The sequence below is a fragment of the Pelobates fuscus genome, chromosome 4, assembly GCF_036172605.1.
Source record: "Pelobates fuscus isolate aPelFus1 chromosome 4, aPelFus1.pri, whole genome shotgun sequence".
Lineage (NCBI taxonomy): Eukaryota > Metazoa > Chordata > Amphibia > Anura > Pelobatidae > Pelobates > Pelobates fuscus.
The window spans coordinates 193,501,288-193,511,232 of NC_086320.1; positions in this window are offsets into that span (position 1 = coordinate 193,501,288).

Genomic DNA, 9,945 nt, shown 5'->3' on the forward strand with positions numbered 1-9,945 from the left:
CTGGTGTGACACTGTGCCCTGGCAGGCCCTGAAACGCACACGTGTGAAGGAAACTGACTGGACTGCTATTATATTACAGTCAAAAAAGGTTTTTTTTTTTTTTTTTTTTTTAAATGCAAGCTATTGTGACACCAGATATGAGTGGTGGCACTGGGCAAGTGGGCACAGTATACGCTGTGAGCCTGACACACACGCTGGCAGGCAGGCAACTGCAATTAGATTACACAGGAAAAAAAAAGCAGACTGATGTTCTAACCCTAAAAAGGGCTTTTTGGGGTGCTGTCCTTACAGCAGAGATCAGATGAGTCCTTCAGGACTGTAGTGGACACTGAATACACTAGCCTAGCTATCGATTTCCCTATTAAATCAGCAGCAGCTACACTGTCCCTCCTTCTCAAGAATGCAGCTTCCAGGGGGCGGGGCCTAGCTGTCATGGAGGAAAGACGCACTTCGTGTGAGCTCCCTCAATATCTCACTTTAAGCAGCTATCAGCAAGCGAATTTCACCCCAGAAGGAGATGACCCAGCAATGTTGCTCCTACCTGACCGACCCGACATGCTTAATAGCGGTCAGCAACTCGACAGAGTCTTACTTACCTCCGCGTGGCAAGTGTGGCCTGGTGCTCACCGGGTGGGAGAGGCGGCCGATCTCCCGATCCTGGGATGCCCAGGAGCGGCTACTTCCCGGTAGGAGCTCCGTTACCTCCCCCCTCGGACCGGTGGGGGTTATCCCGGTCCACCCCTGAGAGGCTGTCTGGAGCTAATGGACGCACAAAGCACAGCCGCCCAGGCTGACATCCTCATCTGCGACTCTCCCAATATGGCGGCAGCCACGTGTCCTCCTGGTACCAGCAAAGCATGGCAGGATATTGAGTCTAAGCTGGACAGACTCTTTAATCAATTTTGGAAGCAAATAACAAGCAGGAAGCCCCAACAAGCTCCAATACAGCCCCAACAAGCTCCACCACAGCTAAGCGAAGCAGTCCCCATTAAAATCCACCAACGCAAAAGGCGTCGAAGACGGGACCGGAGGCACAAACAGAAATGCAGAGCCTGCCTCACGTCAAGCATTCGCCTCCACCTTAAGCCACCACAATCCCGCACCGGACGTGAAGCACCACCGGGACAGATCCGACCACCCGACAAAACAAGCTTCCACCACCTCAAGCCGCGAACCCGGCACTCAGCCAGAGACTTGCCTTTGTTGTTCCAGGTATCAGGGACTCCCAGGGTCTGCACCTGGCACCCAGAAGGGATCGGATGAGCACAAGCAGTAAACAGCAGCCTGCCAAGTATGTCCCACTATAGCCGGTTCTCCACACCATGCCTTTGATCACATGAACTGCTCTCTGCACATTAACTAATCGTAAAGTAGTAAGCTTTTAAACATGTCATTATTTCACCTCCTAAAGAGTTTATTGTCGTAGTTCCTTAAATGCCTTTACCTTAACCATTTTTGTATTATGTTATTCACTAGTCTCATCTCATGGGGCGACTCACACTTGATTTATAACTAGTGGTGGAGCTGCTGATATAAATACACAGTTGATAACGTGCAAGCTACACCCTAAACATGACAGCCATCTTTCACAACAATGTACTGCTATATACTCATACCCTCAGTGCAACTAGCCATGATATACGCACGTTCAGCCTAGCATGCTCAACTATAACACACTTCTGTCTAAAAAAAAAAAAAAAAAGAATGCAGCTTCCGAATGAGTCTAAAATGGATGCTGTCCAGGAGGTGGGAGGGTCTGGGAACAGGGCCGGATTAACATAGGGGCTGATGGAGCTGCAGCTCCAGGCCCAGGCCCATGGAATAGGCCCATTGATTTAAAAAAAAAAAACATTTTTTAATTATTTTTTTTTCACACACTACTCTTAGGGATTCCACCTGGCTTTTATTTTATTGGCACATCCAGTATTTGAGGCTGCCTGGCTGGTGCCAATATTACAATGATACTGGCAATACAAATGCTGGTATTTTTCTCAGTATAAACAAGAGATTACTATGCAATACCAGCACTGGCCAGTAGGGGTCACTGTGTGTGGAAACAGGCAGGGATAGGAAGTTCCAGCACATCCCTCCCTGCCTATCTATACTCACTGATCTGCAGGGGTGCAGCTACAGAGAGTCCAGACAGCAACTCCCACCCTACAGAGACAGCCTACAGGGTAGTAAGGGATGGGGGAAAAGGCTGCAAGGAGACATACACTGTGACACTAAGGGGCATTGGGAGACATTATGACACAGACACATGGGCACACAGTGTCCCCATGTCTCTCAGTGTCCCCATGTCTCCCAGCCAGTGTCCCTGGTGTCTCAGTGCCCCCTAGTCTCCCAGTGCCCCCAGTCTGCCAGTGTCTCACTGTCCCCATGTCTCCAAGTGCCTCCACGTCTCCCAATGCCTCAAGTGTCTCAATGTCCCCATGTCTCCAAGCTAGTGTCCCTAGTGTCTGTGGCCCTGGTGTCTCAGTGTCCCCATGTCTACCAGTGCCCCTATGTCTCAATGTCCCCATGTCCCCCAGCCAGTGTCTCTAGTGTCTGTGTCCCTGGTGTCTGTGTCCCCATGTCTTCAAGTGTCCCCTATTTTCCCAGTGTCCCATGTGTCCCAGCCAGAGTCCCCTAGTCTCCCAGTGTCACTGGTGTCTCCGTGTCCCTAGGTCTCCCCGTGTCCCCAGGTCTCCCCATCTTCCTAGTGTCCTAGTGACATGGGGACCCTGGGATACATGGGGACATAGGGACACATGGGGCATTGAGACACTGTGATACACAGGATAACTGGGAGACCTGGAGACACGATACTAGGGGACACTGGGAGACATGGGGCACTGACACACTGATACATAGGAACACTGAGACCGGGAGTAATCGACACATGGGGGCACTGGGAGGAATCCATCTATACAGCAGTATCAAACTAAGTAGTTTTTTGGTGATTTTACAGCATTTTCTCTTATGTCACTCCTTGTGATTTACATCATGTGATGTCACCCATACATATTTAATTATGCAAATTAGCGAGGCCGGCATGTTTTTCCAAGAAAGGTGGCAACCCTAACTACTTTTCACATACTCTTACTTAAGTATGGAAACTTAAGAGGGATGTATGGGAACAAAACTTGTGTGGACTGGCTGACAATGAATATAGTTAAAGGGACACTATAGTCACCAGAACAACTACAGCTTATTGAATTTGTTCTGATGAGTAGAATCATTACCGTCAGGCTTTTTGCTGTTAGCACTGTCTTTTCAGAGAAATTGCAGTCTTTACATTACAGCCTAGTGATAACTTCACTGGCCACTCCTTAGATGGCTGTTAGAGATCCTTCCTGGGTCACGGCTGCCTAAAATGCATCCAAACATTCAGTGTCTCCTCCCTCTGCATGCAGACACTGAACTTTCCTTATAGAGATTCATTGATTCAATTCATCTCTATGAGGAGATGCTGATTGGCCAGGGCTGTGTTTGAATCATGCTCGCTCTGCCCCTGATCTGCCTCTTTGTCAGTCTCAGCCAATCCTATGGGAAGCACTGTGATTGGATCAGGCCACCACTTCTAATGATGTCAGCAGACTGTTTGTTTTTCTGAGTCTAACAGCATGCAGAGTTACAGCTTCAGGCTTGAAAACAGTAAGATTTTTCTATATTTATGGAGGCATGAGGGGCACAGGGGGGCCAGATGGTGGTGTTAACACTATAGGGTCATGAATTCATGTTTGTGTTCCTAACCCTATAGTGATCCTTTAAGGTAATGCTGACTTTGGTCTCTCTAACACTGTGGCATGTCCCCTTTCTTCTACACTCACTACATACAGCTTTTCTCTGTCCCAGACTATATACCAGGAGCTTCTGCCTGCTAGTAAGAAGGTAAGGAGACAAGTGGACCAGCGAGTGCTTGGGGACAGTCCTTAAAAAGCGTTGAGCGGGCGCATCATTAGATGCATTTATGTCAAGCTCTGGGTGCAGTATGCATAGTATGCCCTTAGTTGGCCAGCTGCATGATTGGCAGGCAGCGTGACATGCATTCATGCCAGGCTGGCCTTCTAATTCTTTGGGCAGACATATCCTCTTTTTCGGCATGTTCGGCTCTTTTGGCAGGTTACGTGATTTGTGTCAGTGGCCCACCCTTTTACCGTGCCCATTGACTTCCTGCTTGACTGGACACTGCTGTTAGGGGTTATGGATTTACTTGAAAGATGAAAACATAAATTAGTGATATATTAGCCTAGGGTATGTGTTTTCGTATAGCTACTGTTTTCTTTCTCTCCAGCACCATCTCCATCAGATACATGACACTTGGGAGTGTTTTAGTGTTTTTGGTCGATATGATTCTGTAATTAGGCCCATCATAATTGTCAGCACCAGGCCCACTGGGCTCTTAATCTGTCCCTGTCTGGGAGGGAGGGTCTGCTGCTGATTGGCTGGAATGTGTCTGCTGACTGTGAGGTACAGGGTCAAAATTTACTCAATGATTACGAATAGGGGGCGGACCGAACATCGCATATGTTCGCTGTCCGTGGCGAACGCGAACAAGCTATGTTCGCCAGGAACTATTCGCCAGCGAACTATTCGGGACATCTCTAACTATAAACAATATATATGTTAAAGTGGAAAGAGGGAGTTCGGAGTAGGGTCTTGGGATAATCTCCAACTGTATATATAACAGAAAAAAAAGGCAGGGGAAAGAAATATAGTGTAGTATGTTATACAAGCAGAAGTGCAAGAGAAATAGAAATGCACTTACATGAAAAGGAGCTGTATAGCTCTAAAACAATTCTGCCTGAGCGGTATGATCTCCACCTGAGCATATTAAGGTACGTCTCATCATCTCAGAAATATCATCAGGTGGGTATAATACCACTCTAGTGCAACCTATAAGAGCTATACAGCATTTCATCAGACAAGGCAACTTTCTTCCATTGCTCCATGGTCCAATTCTCATACTCATGTCCCCATTGAAGATGCTTTCAGTCGTGAACAGGAGTATTCATGGGCACTTTGACTATGCTATGTAGCCCCCATATGCAGCAAACTGAATACACTATGTGTTCTAACACCTTTCTATGATGAAAGAACATAATGTGACTCAGTTTTGTTTCTTGTTTTACTTCATTTACTTAAAGGACCACTCCACATGCCAAAAGCATTTCAGCACGTCAACATTTACCCCAGTTTATAAAAGTGCTGATTTATATGAGAAATCAGCACTTTTATAAATTAACTGGGGAAATCCCCTCTGGCAGTCAATCAAACAGCCTGGGAGGATTCCTTCCTACTTCTGTTAGCTCCCCTGAGCTAACAGAAGTGGCAGGTATGCTCTACTTGAGTGTGCACTACGAGCCAACTTGTGAGTGCGCGTGAGGACCAAGTCAGAGGCTTTTCAATGAGAAGCCTCTGATTGGTTATTTCCCTGTGAAGAGACTAAAAGTGTATTCTGGGAAAAAAGGGCAGGGGCTTACAAAGGCTGCAGTCAAAAGAACTGCAGTTTTTGTAATCTATTTTAGACTCAACTCCCAATGAATACATGTATAAAAATATGCATGTATGTATTCATTGGGATATATTTACTAACCTGCGAGGGTTGTTTGGGGGGTGGGTTGAAAGAGTGGAGTGGTCCTTTAAATCGTAAGGACTAGCTTCTATTATGAATGCACTCACAGGAAAATAGAAAGTAAAGATGTGTCACCAACAATCCACATCAATTTCTCTTTAAGTTGTAGGTGTTTAGTCAAATACACTGATGGCAGCACTTTTCATGTAATGCAAGAAGCCTTATTTCAGATTCCACACTCACACCGGACAAAAGGGAGAAATGGAAACACCTCCCGGTGCTCCTCGCAGGCCTGAGGTCACTCAACTGTGGAAAGGGAAGCTGGATGGTGCGTCAATCCGGAAAAGTCAAAAGCAATATGAGCAAATAAGAACAAATAAGGTCAAATAAAAAAACATCACTATCAGGTTGTACGTGTTTTATATCATATGTTAGACTACCTCAGGGACGATTGATTGTAGCAGGCTAAATTTAAAAAAAAAATTTGTTCAGGATGTCTGATGCTCGTTCATTTGATTATTTGGTTCAGCCATCATTTATAAAAACTATTTGGGTAAATATTCAGAAATTCCAAAAAGGACAAAAAAAAATATGGGATAATCAGTATACTGCACTACATATACATAATATAAAATGATCAGTTACAATATGAACCCCTTAAGGATTGAGGCAATTGTACAAGTTGTGATCAAAACAAAACATAGACAAAACGCTATATGCCTGTTCAGCCAGAATTCACCTCTTAAATATACCCACACTTATTATATATCATTTTGTTCAGGAGAAACAGGGCTTTCATTGCATATCAAATATTTATATATGAAAAATAATTTAATATGAATATAATATAAAAAAAATTGTGAGGAATTAAGATATTGTGTTGTTTTTTAGTTTATACACATTAAAATTTGCCAGACTGGTTACGTTGCCTTTGAAACCAAAGACAACCCAAGGTATTACAAATGGGGTATGTCCAGTCTTTTTTAGTAGCCACTTAGTCACAAACACTGGTCAAAGTTAGCGTTCATATTTGTTTATCTGGGAAAGATGCACAAAACTAATTTTAACACAATTTTGGCCAGTGTTTGTGACTAAGTGTCAACTAAAAAAGATTGGTCATGCCACATTCGCAATACCTTGGGTTGCTTACTTTTATAAATATCTTGGAAAGTTATCGGGTTAAATATAGGGCCTGTGTACCAAATTCTGTGGAATTTCTGCCTGGGTTGTCAGACAGGTCCCTCAAAAATATTACATAAATATTTACATAGAATTTAAATATGTATGTATATATAATATATATATATATATATATATATATATATATATACATATATATTTTAAATACAGTTAAAACAAAATTACACGTATATATATTTACATAGTTACATAGCTGAAAAGAGACTTGCGTCCATCAAGTTCAGCCTTCCTCACATACCGTATATACTCGAGTATAAGCCAACCCGAATATAAGCCGAGGCCCCTAATTTTACCCCAAAAAACTGGGAAAACTTATTGACTCGAGTATAAGACTAGGGTGGGAAATGCAGCAGCTATTGGTAAATTTCTAAATAAAATTAGATCCTAAAATAATTATATTAATTGAACATTTATTTACAGTGTGTGTATATAATGAATGCAGTGTGTGTGTATGAGTGCAGTGTGAGTGCAGTGTGTGTGTATGAGTGCAGTGTGTGTGTATGAGTGCATTGTGTGTGTATGAGTGCATTGTGTGTGTGTATATATTAATTGAATATTTATTTACAGTGTGTGTATATAATGAATGCAGTGTGTGCGTATGAGTGCAGTGCGTATGAGTGCAGTGTGTATGAGTGCAGTGTGTATGAGTGCAGTGCGTGTATGAGTGCAGTGTGTATGAGTGCAGTGTGTGTGTATGAGTGCAGTGTGTGTGTGTATGAGTGCAGTGTGTGTGCAGTGTGTGTGTATGAGTGCAGTGTGTATGAGTGCAGTGTGTGTATGAGTGCAGTGTGTGTATGAATGCACTGTGTGTATGAGTGCAGTGTGTGTATGAATGCAGTGTGTGTATGAGTGCAGTGTGTGTATGAATGCAGTGTGTATGAATGCAGTGTGTATGAATGCAGTGTGTATGAATGCAGTGTGTATGAATGCAGTGTGTGAGTGCAGTGTGTGTATATGAATGAAGTGTGAGTGTGTGTGATGCAGTGTGTGTGTGATGCAGTGTGTGTGTGATGCAGTGTGTGTGTGTATGTGTTGGTGGGGGTGGGCATTTTGATTGTTCTATTATTAATTTTATTCATTATTATTTTATTTTTAAATATTATTATTATTTTTTTTATTATAATTTTTTTCGTCCCCCCTCCCTGCTTGCTAGCTGGCCAGGGAGGGGGGCTCTTACTCCCTGGTGGTCCAGCATTGGTAGTTCAGTGGGGGCTGTGGGGGCTGCAGAGAGCGTTACTTACCTGTCCTGCAGCTCCTGTCAGCTCTCTCCTCCTCCGCGCCGTCCGTGCAGCTCCCTCTGTCAGCTCCCAGTGTAAGTCTCGCGAGAGCCGTGGCTCTCGCGAGACTTACACTGGGAGCTGACCGAGGTGCTGAACGGACGGCGCGGAGGAGGTGGGAGCTGACAGGAGCTGCAGGACAGGTAAGTAACGCTCTCTGCAGCCCCCACAGCCCCAGTCTGTATTATGGCAATGCAAATTGCCATAATACAGACTATTGACTCGAGTATAAGCCGAGTTGGGGTTTTTCAGCACAAAAAATGTGCTGAAAAACTCGGCTTATACTCGAGTATATACGGTATGTTTTTTGCTGTTGATCCAAAAGAAGGCAAAAAACCCAGTTTGAAGCACTTCCAATTTTGCAACAAGCTAGGAAAAAAATTCCTTCTTGACCCCAGAATGGCAGTCAGATTTATCCTTGGATCAAGCAGTTATTACCCTACATTGAAAGATTATATCCTTGAATATTCTGTTTTTGTAAGTATGCATCTAGTAGCTGTTTGAACATCTGTACGGACTCTGATAAAACCACTTCTTCAGGCAGAGAATTCCACATCCTGATTGTTCTTACAGTAAAAAAACCTTTCCTTTGCCTTAGACGAAATCTTCTTTCTTCTAGTCTAAACGCATGACCTCGTGTCCTATGTAAAGTCCGGTTTGTGAATAGATTTCCACACAATGGTTTGTATTGGCCTCGAATATATTTGTCTAATATCATTTTTTATTTATTTTTTTTAAATTTTTTTAATGTATTTATTTTATATTATGTATGTATATAAAATTATGTGTGTAAAATTAATTTATATTAATTAATATATATTAATATTAAAATACACTTAGAGACATAGTGTATGTGCATGTATGTGTATATATATATATATATATATATATATATATATATATATATATACGAGAAGTGAGTAGAGCACTCCAGAGGACTTGTTTAAAGTAGTTTATTCCGTGTAAAAAAATCGACGTTTCGACCCTCAGGTCTTTATCCTTAGGTCATTTGATAGTAAAGGGTTTAGCATTATGATGGATGGCTAGGCACACTCAGGGCTGGTTTCTAGTTTTATTGTTAAATAATAGCCACAAACTAAGTATTATTATTATTATTATTATTATTTTTATAGACATTTGCAGCATGCAAATTCATTGGCCTCTTCCTGTCTTGGCCTCTATGTGGCAGGATTCCAGGAAGTTCCTGGAATCACTTAGCTTACATTTCCTGTGCTGAGTTGATGTCCCCAATATAGACAGAGCAGTTATTTCTTCTCTGCCTCTTATTAAATAACCCCTTAACGCCGTTACGGCGTTCTATGCCGTCCCGCTTTAAGTGGGCTTTAAAGCCGTTGCGGCGGCATAGAACTCCGTAATGGCTTTGAGCCCTGGAGCGCCCGGGTTACTTACCTTCCCGGCGTTCCACTTCGGGAAGACTGCCTCATAGCCCAGGCAGCCCTCCCACGGCAAATCAGGCCCCCGGGGGCCATGTGATCGCTCTCAAAGAGCGATCACATGGCCCCCTATAGCTGGCTGTGGATCTGCCAGCAGGGGGACTGTTTGAAATGTCAGACAGTCCCCCTGCTGGTGGGATCTGTAAAAAAAAAATAAAGAAACATGTTATAAAATAAAATAAATATATTTATATATATATAATTGTGACGAGACCAATCTCGCCACTGTGCATTGGAGGAGCCTGGTTGCCCGCCTGCTGCCTTTAGACTATGGCCCCATGTTGAAACGCTTGATTTTCCCCTGCAAAGACATGAAAGCCGGGTCCTTCGGTACTTGCCCTATTTGAATAGTGATACCCCAGATAGCTATGCTATGGAGCTCATTTGTATAATGAAAGACTATGTGAAAGACTTTGGCTCCATGGCAGTTGAACTGTATGTATGAGATCTGAGCGCC